This window comes from Ambystoma mexicanum, chromosome 5q (genome assembly GCF_040938575.1).
Source record: "Ambystoma mexicanum isolate Mex_15411 chromosome 5q, UKY_AmexF1_1, whole genome shotgun sequence".
Taxonomy (NCBI): Eukaryota; Metazoa; Chordata; class Amphibia; order Caudata; family Ambystomatidae; genus Ambystoma; species Ambystoma mexicanum.
In genome coordinates, this window is record NC_090933.1 from 528,834,639 (window position 1) to 528,847,404 (window position 12,766).

The window sequence follows — 12,766 nt, forward strand, 5'->3', positions numbered from 1 at the left end:
TTTTAGGCCGCTGACACGCCGCCTGCAGCCAAAGGACCAGCGCTGGAGTGCCCTTTGTCATTTTTACCAGCTGGCCATATTTTACAATCGAGCGTCAGAATACCAAACAGGTAAGTGTTAGGTCTGGGAATTGAGTCCACTTTCCATCGTGTGTCCCATAAAGCGGAAGTGTCCAGCCGAGTGCAAGCAGGTGCCTTTTGCCCGCGTGTGCTGGGACACTGCAGCTTTGGACGTGAGCCAACTTGCCCTTTTCAGTGGGCCAGTACCCGTGACTCCAGTGAGAGAAGAGGAAAAGAAAGAACTTTCCCCTTCTCTGTCGAGTGGCCCCAGTGGCCTAATGGATAAGGCACTGGCCTCCTAAGCCAGGGATTGTGGGTTCGAGTCCCATCTGGGGTGGTTCGTGGCATTTTGTTCACACTTCTGCCAAAGCATGCAAAAGGTTTTTGCGGTAGTAGGGGGTGGGCGCAGGCTAGTACTTTGCTGGGCGCTGTGAAGTCCAGAACGTGCTCTGCTGGTAGCAGACTTTAAATGCCGGGAGACTGCAGAGTGTAGCAACGCCTCATGTCAGCGAAGAGACACAGATGAGTGGTAAGAAAGACAGGGAAAATATGCTTTCTGGAATCAGAGCTCCTGCAGACAGGGCTCACTCTTCTGCCAGCTCCGACCTGCTCCGATGAAAACGAAATAAAAGAGCAAAGGCTGCGCACTTTGAACCAATTATTCGAAGCATCGTATTGAAATGAAATAAAAGGTTAACAGCCCTGGGTGGCATCAAAGTGGAATTTCCTGAATATGTCACCAATGCCATGCAATGCGCCTGTTGCACAGTATCACGCCTGTTGCCGGCCCTCGCGCGGATGACTCTTTGGGATAGCAGAAAGTGGACGGAAGACTTTTAGGATGATAGTAAAAAAAACAGAAGCGAGCACATGACTTTATTTGCGACGATTGGCGAGTTTTGAATAAAATAGTGAAAATGAAGTAAAAGCGTCTTGCTGGAGAATGCGGGCATCGATCCCGCTACCTCTCGCATGCTAAGCGAGCGCTCTACCATCTGAGCTAATTCCCCTCCTCCTCGAAGGCTCTCGATACACTGCTTCAGAGCTGAAGCACAGTCTCCGGCTCACACTTGCTTGGCTGTCCAGGGACCTGTAGTGCATAAAGCCCTTTCTCTTCATCTGCCGCAGAGGAAATCACAATCTCACCCCTTTGCCCAAAACAAAATACCTTCAGTGGAGCTACAAGTAAAGCTGCAGATGGCCATCCATTGCAACGAGGATTGGCCAACCAGGTATTAATAGCAGAGTGACTCCACTGCCACGCCCTTTCACGCTGGACCTGCGCTTGTGATCAAGAGGCTGCACGCCAGTCCCATAGACCCGAGAGCCCAATTGAAAAGGTGCTTGCTTCTCACTTTATTTCTCTCGCTATTTCTTGCTGTTTTAGGCCGCTGACACGCCGCCTGCAGCCAAAGGACCAGCGCTGGAGTGCCCTTTGTCATTTTTACCAGCTGGCCATATTTTACAATCGAGCGTCAGAATACCAAACAGGTAAGAGTTAGGTCTGGGAATTGAGTCCACTTTCCATCGTGTGTCCCATAAAGCGGAAGTGTCCAGCCGAGTGCAAGCAGGTGCCTTTTGCCCGCGTGTGCTGGGACACTGCAGCTTTGGACGTGAGCCAACTTGCCCTTTTCAGTGGGCCAGTACCCGTGACTCCAGTGAGAGAAGAGGAAAAGAAAGAACTTTCCCCTTCTCTGTCGAGTGGCCCCAGTGGCCTAATGGATAAGGCACTGGCCTCCTAAGCCAGGGATTGTGGGTTCGAGTCCCATCTGGGGTGGTTCGTGGCATTTTGTTCACACTTCTGCCAAAGCATGCAAAAGGTTTTTGCGGTAGTAGGGGGTGGGCGCAGGCTAGTACTTTGCTGGGCGCTGTGAAGTCCAGAACGTGCTCTGCTGGTAGCAGACTTTAAATGCCGGGAGACTGCAGAGTGTAGCAACGCCTCATGTCAGCGAAGAGACACAGATGAGTGGTAAGAAAGACAGGGAAAATATGCTTTCTGGAATCAGAGCTCCTGCAGACAGGGCTCACTCTTCTGCCAGCTCCGACCTGCTCCGATGAAAACGAAATAAAAGAGCAAAGGCTGCGCACTTTGAACCAATTATTCGAAGCATCGTATTGAAATGAAATAAAAGGTTAACAGCCCTGGGTGGCATCAAAGTGGAATTTCCTGAATATGTCACCAATGCCATGCAATGCGCCTGTTGCACAGTATCACGCCTGTTGCCGGCCCTCGCGCGGATGACTCTTTGGGATAGCAGAAAGTGGACGGAAGACTTTTAGGATGATAGTAAAAAAAACAGAAGCGAGCACATGACTTTATTTGCGACGATTGGCGAGTTTTGAATAAAATAGTGAAAATGAAGAAAAAGCGTCTTGCTGGAGAATGCGGGCATCGATCCCGCTACCTCTCGCATGCTAAGCGAGCGCTCTACCATCTGAGCTAATTCCCCTCCTCCTCGAAGGCTCTCGATACACTGCTTCAGAGCTGAAGCACAGTCTCCGGCTCACACTTGCTTGGCTGTCCAGGGACCTGTAGTGCATAAAGCCCTTTCTCTTCATCTGCCGCAGAGGAAATCACAATCTCACCCCTTTGCCCAAAACAAAATACCTTCAGTGGAGCTACAAGTAAAGCTGCAGATGGCCATCCATTGCAACGAGGATTGGCCAACCAGGTATTAATAGCAGAGTGACTCCACTGCCACGCCCTTTCACGCTGGACCTGCGCTTGTGATCAAGAGGCTGCACGCCAGTCCCATAGACCCGAGAGCCCAATTGAAAAGGTGCTTGCTTCTCACTTTATTTCTCTCGCTATTTCTTGCTGTTTTAGGCCGCTGACACGCCGCCTGCAGCCAAAGGACCAGCGCTGGAGTGCCCTTTGTCATTTTTACCAGCTGGCCATATTTTACAATCGAGCGTCAGAATACCAAACAGGTAAGAGTTAGGTCTGGGAATTGAGTCCACTTTCCATCGTGTGTCCCATAAAGCGGAAGTGTCCAGCCGAGTGCAAGCAGGTGCCTTTTGCCCGCGTGTGCTGGGACACTGCAGCTTTGGACGTGAGCCAACTTGCCCTTTTCAGTGGGCCAGTACCCGTGACTCCAGTGAGAGAAGAGGAAAAGAAAGAACTTTCCCCTTCTCTGTCGAGTGGCCCCAGTGGCCTAATGGATAAGGCACTGGCCTCCTAAGCCAGGGATTGTGGGTTCGAGTCCCATCTGGGGTGGTTCGTGGCATTTTGTTCACACTTCTGCCAAAGCATGCAAAAGGTTTTTGCGGTAGTAGGGGGTGGGCGCAGGCTAGTACTTTGCTGGGCGCTGTGAAGTCCAGAACGTGCTCTGCTGGTAGCAGACTTTAAATGCCGGGAGACTGCAGAGTGTAGCAACGCCTCATGTCAGCGAAGAGACACAGATGAGTGGTAAGAAAGACAGGGAAAATATGCTTTCTGGAATCAGAGCTCCTGCAGACAGGGCTCACTCTTCTGCCAGCTCCGACCTGCTCCGATGAAAACGAAATAAAAGAGCAAAGGCTGCGCACTTTGAACCAATTATTCGAAGCATCGTATTGAAATGAAATAAAAGGTTAACAGCCCTGGGTGGCATCAAAGTGGAATTTCCTGAATATGTCACCAATGCCATGCAATGCGCCTGTTGCACAGTATCACGCCTGTTGCCGGCCCTCGCGCGGATGACTCTTTGGGATAGCAGAAAGTGGACGGAAGACTTTTAGGATGATAGTAAAAAAAACAGAAGCGAGCACATGACTTTATTTGCGACGATTGGCGAGTTTTGAATAAAATAGTGAAAATGAAGTAAAAGCGTCTTGCTGGAGAATGCGGGCATCGATCCCGCTACCTCTCGCATGCTAAGCGAGCGCTCTACCATCTGAGCTAATTCCCCTCCTCCTCGAAGGCTCTCGATACACTGCTTCAGAGCTGAAGCACAGTCTCCGGCTCACACTTGCTTGGCTGTCCAGGGACCTGTAGTGCATAAAGCCCTTTCTCTTCATCTGCCGCAGAGGAAATCACAATCTCACCCCTTTGCCCAAAACAAAATACCTTCAGTGGAGCTACAAGTAAAGCTGCAGATGGCCATCCATTGCAACGAGGATTGGCCAACCAGGTATTAATAGCAGAGTGACTCCACTGCCACGCCCTTTCACGCTGGACCTGCGCTTGTGATCAAGAGGCTGCACGCCAGTCCCATAGACCCGAGAGCCCAATTGAAAAGGTGCTTGCTTCTCACTTTATTTCTCTCGCTATTTCTTGCTGTTTTAGGCCGCTGACACGCCGCCTGCAGCCAAAGGACCAGCGCTGGAGTGCCCTTTGTCATTTTTACCAGCTGGCCATATTTTACAATCGAGCGTCAGAATACCAAACAGGTAAGAGTTAGGTCTGGGAATTGAGTCCACTTTCCATCGTGTGTCCCATAAAGCGGAAGTGTCCAGCCGAGTGCAAGCAGGTGCCTTTTGCCCGCGTGTGCTGGGACACTGCAGCTTTGGACGTGAGCCAACTTGCCCTTTTCAGTGGGCCAGTACCCGTGACTCCAGTGAGAGAAGAGGAAAAGAAAGAACTTTCCCCTTCTCTGTCGAGTGGCCCCAGTGGCCTAATGGATAAGGCACTGGCCTCCTAAGCCAGGGATTGTGGGTTCGAGTCCCATCTGGGGTGGTTCGTGGCATTTTGTTCACACTTCTGCCAAAGCATGCAAAAGGTTTTTGCGGTAGTAGGGGGTGGGCGCAGGCTAGTACTTTGCTGGGCGCTGTGAAGTCCAGAACGTGCTCTGCTGGTAGCAGACTTTAAATGCCGGGAGACTGCAGAGTGTAGCAACCCCTCATGTCAGCGAAGAGACACAGATGAGTGGTAAGAAAGACAGGGAAAATATGCTTTCTGGAATCAGAGCTCCTGCAGACAGGGCTCACTCTTCTGCCAGCTCCGACCTGCTCCGATGAAAACGAAATAAAAGAGCAAAGGCTGCGCACTTTGAACCAATTATTCGAAGCATCGTATTGAAATTAAATAAAAGGTTAACAGCCCTGGGTGGCATCAAAGTGGAATTTCCTGAATATGTCACCAATGCCATGCAATGCGCCTGTTGCACAGTATCACGCCTGTTGCCGGCCCTCGCGCGGATGACTCTTTGGGATAGCAGAAAGTGGACGGAAGACTTTTAGGATGATAGTAAAAAAAACAGAAGCGAGCACATGACTTTATTTGCGACGATTGGCGAGTTTTGAATAAAATAGTGAAAATGAAGAAAAAGCGTCTTGCTGGAGAATGCGGGCATCGATCCCGCTACCTCTCGCATGCTAAGCGAGCGCTCTACCATCTGAGCTAATTCCCCTCCTCCTCGAAGGCTCTCGATACACTGCTTCAGAGCTGAAGCACAGTCTCCGGCTCACACTTGCTTGGCTGTCCAGGGACCTGTAGTGCATAAAGCCCTTTCTCTTCATCTGCCGCAGAGGAATTCACAATCTCACCCCTTTGCCCAAAACAAAATACCTTCAGTGGAGCTACAAGTAAAGCTGCAGATGGCCATCCATTGCAACGAGGATTGGCCAACCAGGTATTAATAGCAGAGTGACTCCACTGCCACGCCCTTTCACGCTGGACCTGCGCTTGTGATCAAGAGGCTGCACGCCAGTCCCATAGACCCGAGAGCCCAATTGAAAAGGTGCTTGCTTCTCACTTTATTTCTCTCGCTATTTCTTGCTGTTTTAGGCCGCTGACACGCCGCCTGCAGCCAAAGGACCAGCGCTGGAGTGCCCTTTGTCATTTTTACCAGCTGGCCATATTTTACAATCGAGCGTCAGAATACCAAACAGGTAAGAGTTAGGTCTGGGAATTGAGTCCACTTTCCATCGTGTGTCCCATAAAGCGGAAGTGTCCAGCCGAGTGCAAGCAGGTGCCTTTTGCCCGCGTGTGCTGGGACACTGCAGCTTTGGACGTGAGCCAACTTGCCCTTTTCAGTGGGCCAGTACCCGTGACTCCAGTGAGAGAAGAGGAAAAGAAAGAACTTTCCCCTTCTCTGTCGAGTGGCCCCAGTGGCCTAATGGATAAGGCACTGGCCTCCTAAGCCAGGGATTGTGGGTTCGAGTCCCATCTGGGGTGGTTCGTGGCATTTTGTTCACACTTCTGCCAAAGCATGCAAAAGGTTTTTGCGGTAGTAGGGGGTGGGCGCAGGCTAGTACTTTGCTGGGCGCTGTGAAGTCCAGAACGTGCTCTGCTGGTAGCAGACTTTAAATGCCGGGAGACTGCAGAGTGTAGCAACGCCTCATGTCAGCGAAGAGACACAGATGAGTGGTAAGAAAGACAGGGAAAATATGCTTTCTGGAATCAGAGCTCCTGCAGACAGGGCTCACTCTTCTGCCAGCTCCGACCTGCTCCGATGAAAACGAAATAAAAGAGCAAAGGCTGCGCACTTTGAACCAATTATTCGAAGCATCGTATTGAAATGAAATAAAAGGTTAACAGCCCTGGGTGGCATCAAAGTGGAATTTCCTGAATATGTCACCAATGCCATGCAATGCGCCTGTTGCACAGTATCACGCCTGTTGCCGGCCCTCGCGCGGATGACTCTTTGGGATAGCAGAAAGTGGACGGAAGACTTTTAGGATGATAGTAAAAAAAACAGAAGCGAGCACATGACTTTATTTGCGACGATTGGCGAGTTTTGAATAAAATAGTGAAAATGAAGTAAAAGCGTCTTGCTGGAGAATGCGGGCATCGATCCCGCTACCTCTCGCATGCTAAGCGAGCGCTCTACCATCTGAGCTAATTCCCCTCCTCCTCGAAGGCTCTCGATACACTGCTTCAGAGCTGAAGCACAGTCTCCGGCTCACACTTGCTTGGCTGTCCAGGGACCTGTAGTGCATAAAGCCCTTTCTCTTCATCTGCCGCAGAGGAAATCACAATCTCACCCCTTTGCCCAAAACAAAATACCTTCAGTGGAGCTACAAGTAAAGCTGCAGATGGCCATCCATTGCAACGAGGATTGGCCAACCAGGTATTAATAGCAGAGTGACTCCACTGCCACGCCCTTTCACGCTGGACCTGCGCTTGTGATCAAGAGGCTGCACGCCAGTCCCATAGACCCGAGAGCCCAATTGAAAAGGTGCTTGCTTCTCACTTTATTTCTCTCGCTATTTCTTGCTGTTTTAGGCCGCTGACACGCCGCCTGCAGCCAAAGGACCAGCGCTGGAGTGCCCTTTGTCATTTTTACCAGCTGGCCATATTTTACAATCGAGCGTCAGAATACCAAACAGGTAAGAGTTAGGTCTGGGAATTGAGTCCACTTTCCATCGTGTGTCCCATAAAGCGGAAGTGTCCAGCCGAGTGCAAGCAGGTGCCTTTTGCCCGCGTGTGCTGGGACACTGCAGCTTTGGACGTGAGCCAACTTGCCCTTTTCAGTGGGCCAGTACCCGTGACTCCAGTGAGAGAAGAGGAAAAGAAAGAACTTTCCCCTTCTCTGTCGAGTGGCCCCAGTGGCCTAATGGATAAGGCACTGGCCTCCTAAGCCAGGGATTGTGGGTTCGAGTCCCATCTGGGGTGGTTCGTGGCATTTTGTTCACACTTCTGCCAAAGCATGCAAAAGGTTTTTGCGGTAGTAGGGGGTGGGCGCAGGCTAGTACTTTGCTGGGCGCTGTGAAGTCCAGAACGTGCTCTGCTGGTAGCAGACTTTAAATGCCGGGAGACTGCAGAGTGTAGCAACGCCTCATGTCAGCGAAGAGACACAGATGAGTGGTAAGAAAGACAGGGAAAATATGCTTTCTGGAATCAGAGCTCCTGCAGACAGGGCTCACTCTTCTGCCAGCTCCGACCTGCTCCGATGAAAACGAAATAAAAGAGCAAAGGCTGCGCACTTTGAACCAATTATTCGAAGCATCGTATTGAAATGAAATAAAAGGTTAACAGCCCTGGGTGGCATCAAAGTGGAATTTCCTGAATATGTCACCAATGCCATGCAATGCGCCTGTTGCACAGTATCACGCCTGTTGCCGGCCCTCGCGCGGATGACTCTTTGGGATAGCAGAAAGTGGACGGAAGACTTTTAGGATGATAGTAAAAAAAACAGAAGCGAGCACATGACTTTATTTGCGACGATTGGCGAGTTTTGAATAAAATAGTGAAAATGAAGTAAAAGCGTCTTGCTGGAGAATGCGGGCATCGATCCCGCTACCTCTCGCATGCTAAGCGAGCGCTCTACCATCTGAGCTAATTCCCCTCCTCCTCGAAGGCTCTCGATACACTGCTTCAGAGCTGAAGCACAGTCTCCGGCTCACACTTGCTTGGCTGTCCAGGGACCTGTAGTGCATAAAGCCCTTTCTCTTCATCTGCCGCAGAGGAAATCACAATCTCACCCCTTTGCCCAAAACAAAATACCTTCAGTGGAGCTACAAGTAAAGCTGCAGATGGCCATCCATTGCAACGAGGATTGGCCAACCAGGTATTAATAGCAGAGTGACTCCACTGCCACGCCCTTTCACGCTGGACCTGCGCTTGTGATCAAGAGGCTGCACGCCAGTCCCATAGACCCGAGAGCCCAATTGAAAAGGTGCTTGCTTCTCACTTTATTTCTCTCGCTATTTCTTGCTGTTTTAGGCCGCTGACACGCCGCCTGCAGCCAAAGGACCAGCGCTGGAGTGCCCTTTGTCATTTTTACCAGCTGGCCATATTTTACAATCGAGCGTCAGAATACCAAACAGGTAAGAGTTAGGTCTGGGAATTGAGTCCACTTTCCATCGTGTGTCCCATAAAGCGGAAGTGTCCAGCCGAGTGCAAGCAGGTGCCTTTTGCCCGCGTGTGCTGGGACACTGCAGCTTTGGACGTGAGCCAACTTGCCCTTTTCAGTGGGCCAGTACCCGTGACTCCAGTGAGAGAAGAGGAAAAGAAAGAACTTTCCCCTTCTCTGTCGAGTGGCCCCAGTGGCCTAATGGATAAGGCACTGGCCTCCTAAGCCAGGGATTGTGGGTTCGAGTCCCATCTGGGGTGGTTCGTGGCATTTTGTTCACACTTCTGCCAAAGCATGCAAAAGGTTTTTGCGGTAGTAGGGGGTGGGCGCAGGCTAGTACTTTGCTGGGCGCTGTGAAGTCCAGAACGTGCTCTGCTGGTAGCAGACTTTAAATGCCGGGAGACTGCAGAGTGTAGCAACCCCTCATGTCAGCGAAGAGACACAGATGAGTGGTAAGAAAGACAGGGAAAATATGCTTTCTGGAATCAGAGCTCCTGCAGACAGGGCTCACTCTTCTGCCAGCTCCGACCTGCTCCGATGAAAACGAAATAAAAGAGCAAAGGCTGCGCACTTTGAACCAATTATTCGAAGCATCGTATTGAAATTAAATAAAAGGTTAACAGCCCTGGGTGGCATCAAAGTGGAATTTCCTGAATATGTCACCAATGCCATGCAATGCGCCTGTTGCACAGTATCACGCCTGTTGCCGGCCCTCGCGCGGATGACTCTTTGGGATAGCAGAAAGTGGACGGAAGACTTTTAGGATGATAGTAAAAAAAACAGAAGCGAGCACATGACTTTATTTGCGACGATTGGCGAGTTTTGAATAAAATAGTGAAAATGAAGAAAAAGCGTCTTGCTGGAGAATGCGGGCATCGATCCCGCTACCTCTCGCATGCTAAGCGAGCGCTCTACCATCTGAGCTAATTCCCCTCCTCCTCGAAGGCTCTCGATACACTGCTTCAGAGCTGAAGCACAGTCTCCGGCTCACACTTGCTTGGCTGTCCAGGGACCTGTAGTGCATAAAGCCCTTTCTCTTCATCTGCCGCAGAGGAATTCACAATCTCACCCCTTTGCCCAAAACAAAATACCTTCAGTGGAGCTACAAGTAAAGCTGCAGATGGCCATCCATTGCAACGAGGATTGGCCAACCAGGTATTAATAGCAGAGTGACTCCACTGCCACGCCCTTTCACGCTGGACCTGCGCTTGTGATCAAGAGGCTGCACGCCAGTCCCATAGACCCGAGAGCCCAATTGAAAAGGTGCTTGCTTCTCACTTTATTTCTCTCGCTATTTCTTGCTGTTTTAGGCCGCTGACACGCCGCCTGCAGCCAAAGGACCAGCGCTGGAGTGCCCTTTGTCATTTTTACCAGCTGGCCATATTTTACAATCGAGCGTCAGAATACCAAACAGGTAAGAGTTAGGTCTGGGAATTGAGTCCACTTTCCATCGTGTGTCCCATAAAGCGGAAGTGTCCAGCCGAGTGCAAGCAGGTGCCTTTTGCCCGCGTGTGCTGGGACACTGCAGCTTTGGACGTGAGCCAACTTGCCCTTTTCAGTGGGCCAGTACCCGTGACTCCAGTGAGAGAAGAGGAAAAGAAAGAACTTTCCCTTTCTCTGTCGAGTTGCCCCAGTGGCCTAATGGATAAGGCACTGGCCTCCTAAGCCAGGGATTGTGGGTTCGAGTCCCATCTGGGGTGGTTCGTGGCATTTTGTTCACACTTCTGCCAAAGCATGCAAAAGGTTTTTGCGGTAGTAGGGGGTGGGCGCAGGCTAGTACTTTGCTGGGCGCTGTGAAGTCCAGAACGTGCTCTGCTGGTAGCAGACTTTAAATGCCGGGAGACTGCAGAGTGTAGCAACGCCTCATGTCAGCGAAGAGACACAGATGAGTGGTAAGAAAGACAGGGAAAATATGCTTTCTGGAATCAGAGCTCCTGCAGACAGGGCTCACTCTTCTGCCAGCTCCGACCTGCTCCGATGAAAACGAAATAAAAGAGCAAAGGCTGCGCACTTTGAACCAATTATTCGAAGCATCGTATTGAAATGAAATAAAAGGTTAACAGCCCTGGGTGGCATCAAAGTGGAATTTCCTGAATATGTCACCAATGCCATGCAATGCGCCTGTTGCACAGTATCACGCCTGTTGCCGGCCCTCGCGCGGATGACTCTTTGGGATAGCAGAAAGTGGACGGAAGACTTTTAGGATGATAGTAAAAAAAACAGAAGCGAGCACATGACTTTATTTGCGACGATTGGCGAGTTTTGAATAAAATAGTGAAAATGAAGAAAAAGCGTCTTGCTGGAGAATGCGGGCATCGATCCCGCTACCTCTCGCATGCTAAGCGAGCGCTCTACCATCTGAGCTAATTCCCCTCCTCCTCGAAGGCTCTCGATACACTGCTTCAGAGCTGAAGCACAGTCTCCGGCTCACACTTGCTTGGCTGTCCAGGGACCTGTAGTGCATAAAGCCCTTTCTCTTCATCTGCCGCAGAGGAAATCACAATCTCACCCCTTTGCCCAAAACAAAATACCTTCAGTGGAGCTACAAGTAAAGCTGCAGATGGCCATCCATTGCAACGAGGATTGGCCAACCAGGTATTAATAGCAGAGTGACTCCACTCCCACGCCCTTTCACGCTGGACCTGCGCTTGTGATCAAGAGGCTGCACGCCAGTCCCATAGACCCGAGAGCCCAATTGAAAAGGTGCTTGCTTCTCACTTTATTTCTCTCGCTATTTCTTGCTGTTTTAGGCCGCTGACACGCCGCCTGCAGCCAAAGGACCAGCGCTGGAGTGCCCTTTGTCATTTTTACCAGCTGGCCATATTTTACAATCGAGCGTCAGAATACCAAACAGGTAAGAGTTAGGTCTGGGAATTGAGTCCACTTTCCATCGTGTGTCCCATAAAGCGGAAGTGTCCAGCCGAGTGCAAGCAGGTGCCTTTTGCCCGCGTGTGCTGGGACACTGCAGCTTTGGACGTGAGCCAACTTGCCCTTTTCAGTGGGCCAGTACCCGTGACTCCAGTGAGAGAAGAGGAAAAGAAAGAACTTTCCCCTTCTCTGTCGAGTTGCCCCAGTGGCCTAATGGATAAGGCACTGGCCTCCTAAGCCAGGGATTGTGGGTTCGAGTCCCATCTGGGGTGGTTCGTGGCATTTTGTTCACACTTCTGCCAAAGCATGCAAAAGGTTTTTGCGGTAGTAGGGGGTGGGCGCAGGCTAGTACTTTGCTGGGCGCTGTGAAGTCCAGAACGTGCTCTGCTGGTAGCAGACTTTAAATGCCGGGAGACTGCAGAGTGTAGCAACGCCTCATGTCAGCGAAGAGACACAGATGAGTGGTAAGAAAGACAGGGAAAATATGCTTTCTGGAATCAGAGCTCCTGCAGACAGGGCTCACTCTTCTGCCAGCTCCGACCTGCTCCGATGAAAACGAAATAAAAGAGCAAAGGCTGCGCACTTTGAACCAATTATTCGAAGCATCGTATTGAAATGAAATAAAAGGTTAACAGCCCTGGGTGGCATCAAAGTGGAATTTCCTGAATATGTCACCAATGCCATGCAATGCGCCTGTTGCACAGTATCACGCCTGTTGCCGGCCCTCGCGCGGGTGACTCTTTGGGATAGCAGAAAGTGGACGGAAGACTTTTAGGATGATAGTAAAAAAAACAGAAGCGAGCACATGACTTTATTTGCGACGATTGGCGAGTTTTGAATAAAATAGTGAAAATGAAGAAAAAGCGTCTTGCTGGAGAATGCGGGCATCGATCCCGCTACCTCTCGCATGCTAAGCGAGCGCTCTACCATCTGAGCTAATTCCCCTCCTCCTCGAAGGCTCTCGATACACTGCTTCAGAGCTGAAGCACAATCTCCGGCTCACACTTGCTTGGCTGTCCAGGGACCTGTAGTGCATAAAGCCCTTTCTCTTCATCTGCGGCAGAGGAAATCACAATCTCACCCCTTTGCCCAAAACAAAATACCTTCAGTGGAGCTACAAGT

At 50.6% G+C, this 12,766-nt stretch overlaps 18 non-coding genes across 18 annotated transcripts; 9 read left to right on the forward strand and 9 right to left on the reverse strand.

Moving 5' to 3' along the window:
• Positions 1-323: 323 nt before the first annotated feature.
• On the forward strand, positions 324-396 carry TRNAR-CCU (transfer RNA arginine (anticodon CCU)). The gene has a single exon. It is a non-coding gene; the product is annotated as a tRNA-Arg (tRNA).
• Positions 397-996: 600 nt separating this feature from the next.
• TRNAA-AGC (transfer RNA alanine (anticodon AGC)) lies at positions 997-1,069 on the reverse strand. Its single transcript has one exon. It is a non-coding gene; the product is annotated as a tRNA-Ala (tRNA).
• A 694-nt stretch (positions 1,070-1,763) lies between these two features.
• TRNAR-CCU (transfer RNA arginine (anticodon CCU)) lies at positions 1,764-1,836 on the forward strand. The gene has a single exon. It is a non-coding gene; the product is annotated as a tRNA-Arg (tRNA).
• A 600-nt stretch (positions 1,837-2,436) lies between these two features.
• TRNAA-AGC (transfer RNA alanine (anticodon AGC)) lies at positions 2,437-2,509 on the reverse strand. Its single transcript has one exon. It is a non-coding gene; the product is annotated as a tRNA-Ala (tRNA).
• A 694-nt stretch (positions 2,510-3,203) lies between these two features.
• On the forward strand, positions 3,204-3,276 carry TRNAR-CCU (transfer RNA arginine (anticodon CCU)). Its single transcript has one exon. It is a non-coding gene; the product is annotated as a tRNA-Arg (tRNA).
• A 600-nt stretch (positions 3,277-3,876) lies between these two features.
• TRNAA-AGC (transfer RNA alanine (anticodon AGC)) lies at positions 3,877-3,949 on the reverse strand. The gene has a single exon. It is a non-coding gene; the product is annotated as a tRNA-Ala (tRNA).
• A 694-nt stretch (positions 3,950-4,643) lies between these two features.
• TRNAR-CCU (transfer RNA arginine (anticodon CCU)) lies at positions 4,644-4,716 on the forward strand. The gene has a single exon. It is a non-coding gene; the product is annotated as a tRNA-Arg (tRNA).
• Positions 4,717-5,316: 600 nt separating this feature from the next.
• TRNAA-AGC (transfer RNA alanine (anticodon AGC)) lies at positions 5,317-5,389 on the reverse strand. Its single transcript has one exon. It is a non-coding gene; the product is annotated as a tRNA-Ala (tRNA).
• A 694-nt stretch (positions 5,390-6,083) lies between these two features.
• TRNAR-CCU (transfer RNA arginine (anticodon CCU)) lies at positions 6,084-6,156 on the forward strand. The gene has a single exon. It is a non-coding gene; the product is annotated as a tRNA-Arg (tRNA).
• Positions 6,157-6,756: 600 nt separating this feature from the next.
• TRNAA-AGC (transfer RNA alanine (anticodon AGC)) lies at positions 6,757-6,829 on the reverse strand. Its single transcript has one exon. It is a non-coding gene; the product is annotated as a tRNA-Ala (tRNA).
• A 694-nt stretch (positions 6,830-7,523) lies between these two features.
• On the forward strand, positions 7,524-7,596 carry TRNAR-CCU (transfer RNA arginine (anticodon CCU)). The gene has a single exon. It is a non-coding gene; the product is annotated as a tRNA-Arg (tRNA).
• A 600-nt stretch (positions 7,597-8,196) lies between these two features.
• Positions 8,197-8,269, reverse strand: TRNAA-AGC (transfer RNA alanine (anticodon AGC)). The gene has a single exon. It is a non-coding gene; the product is annotated as a tRNA-Ala (tRNA).
• Positions 8,270-8,963: 694 nt separating this feature from the next.
• Positions 8,964-9,036, forward strand: TRNAR-CCU (transfer RNA arginine (anticodon CCU)). The gene has a single exon. It is a non-coding gene; the product is annotated as a tRNA-Arg (tRNA).
• Positions 9,037-9,636: 600 nt separating this feature from the next.
• On the reverse strand, positions 9,637-9,709 carry TRNAA-AGC (transfer RNA alanine (anticodon AGC)). Its single transcript has one exon. It is a non-coding gene; the product is annotated as a tRNA-Ala (tRNA).
• Positions 9,710-10,403: 694 nt separating this feature from the next.
• TRNAR-CCU (transfer RNA arginine (anticodon CCU)) lies at positions 10,404-10,476 on the forward strand. Its single transcript has one exon. It is a non-coding gene; the product is annotated as a tRNA-Arg (tRNA).
• A 600-nt stretch (positions 10,477-11,076) lies between these two features.
• Positions 11,077-11,149, reverse strand: TRNAA-AGC (transfer RNA alanine (anticodon AGC)). Its single transcript has one exon. It is a non-coding gene; the product is annotated as a tRNA-Ala (tRNA).
• A 694-nt stretch (positions 11,150-11,843) lies between these two features.
• Positions 11,844-11,916, forward strand: TRNAR-CCU (transfer RNA arginine (anticodon CCU)). Its single transcript has one exon. It is a non-coding gene; the product is annotated as a tRNA-Arg (tRNA).
• A 600-nt stretch (positions 11,917-12,516) lies between these two features.
• TRNAA-AGC (transfer RNA alanine (anticodon AGC)) lies at positions 12,517-12,589 on the reverse strand. The gene has a single exon. It is a non-coding gene; the product is annotated as a tRNA-Ala (tRNA).
• Positions 12,590-12,766: the final 177 nt, after the last annotated feature.